This window comes from Sapajus apella, unplaced genomic scaffold, assembly GCF_009761245.1.
Source record: "Sapajus apella isolate SASKATOON/1434 unplaced genomic scaffold, GSC_monkey_1.0 scaffold122, whole genome shotgun sequence".
Lineage (NCBI taxonomy): Eukaryota > Metazoa > Chordata > Mammalia > Primates > Cebidae > Sapajus > Sapajus apella.
Genome location: NW_022437062.1, coordinates 3,501,881 through 3,502,901, shown reverse-complemented (window position 1 = coordinate 3,502,901; position 1,021 = coordinate 3,501,881).

Below are 1,021 nucleotides of genomic sequence, written 5' to 3'. Positions count from 1 at the left end.
TTCTTTTCTTCAACAGAGTCTTGCTCTGTTGCCCAAGCTATATCTCTGTTTCTTAAAGGGCAGCTAACCCAATTATTTTCACTTTCTCAATTTTCAACTGTGGTGGCTTGGTAATGCCTCAACATAGAGAGATGAACCCTTCTCTGTGCATCTCAAGCTTGGGTAGAAGGGCACTAGGGAGCAACTGGTAAGAGAAAAGCATCAGCCATTTTTTAACCCTCACACACTTGTGGCTTATCTGTTAGCTTCACGTACCTGGGATTATCCTTTGGCTTCTAGATTCTTCAGCCAGGTGTGTATGTATTTAACTACTGATGAAGGGCCCAATTTCTGCAGGAAACATAGGCCATCAAGGTCACAGGCCATGAGAACTGACATGGGTTTCAGTCTGTCATTATAATACGCTCCAACTCATGCTTGTGGTTTCTAGCTTCTTCCTGCTTTCACCACATGAAATCCATTTCCCTTCCTCATGTGCTGCTCTGTGGATGTCCAGCTCCAGTCTCAGACAGGACAACAGCCTTCAGAGTCTACTTAGCCAGCTCTCATAATTGCACAAAGTCAAATCCCTATAACAAATCTATCAATCAGTCTATCTGTATTCTAGCCATTCCACTTTTCTGATTGAGCCTTGACTGATATAGTACCCATTACTCACTTTCTGACGTTAAACTCTTACCTCTTCACAAACTGTCTTCTCACTAAATGTTTTATTTTCAATTAATTAGAATTGCAACCTGTTCCTTGGCCTTGGTAGAGAAGAGGGTGTTTATTTGAGTTTTGCATGTTAAAACTAGGACCAGCTAGCAAACTTACTATACTTGAAAAAAATGCCATAATTCATGAATGCATGGTCCAGCAATTTCACTCCTAGGTATATACCAGACAGAAATTCATATATATACACACATGTACATACACATACACACACACACATTATATATATATATATACACACATACATTATATATACACACACACACACATACACACATACATACACACACACATATTTATGTTA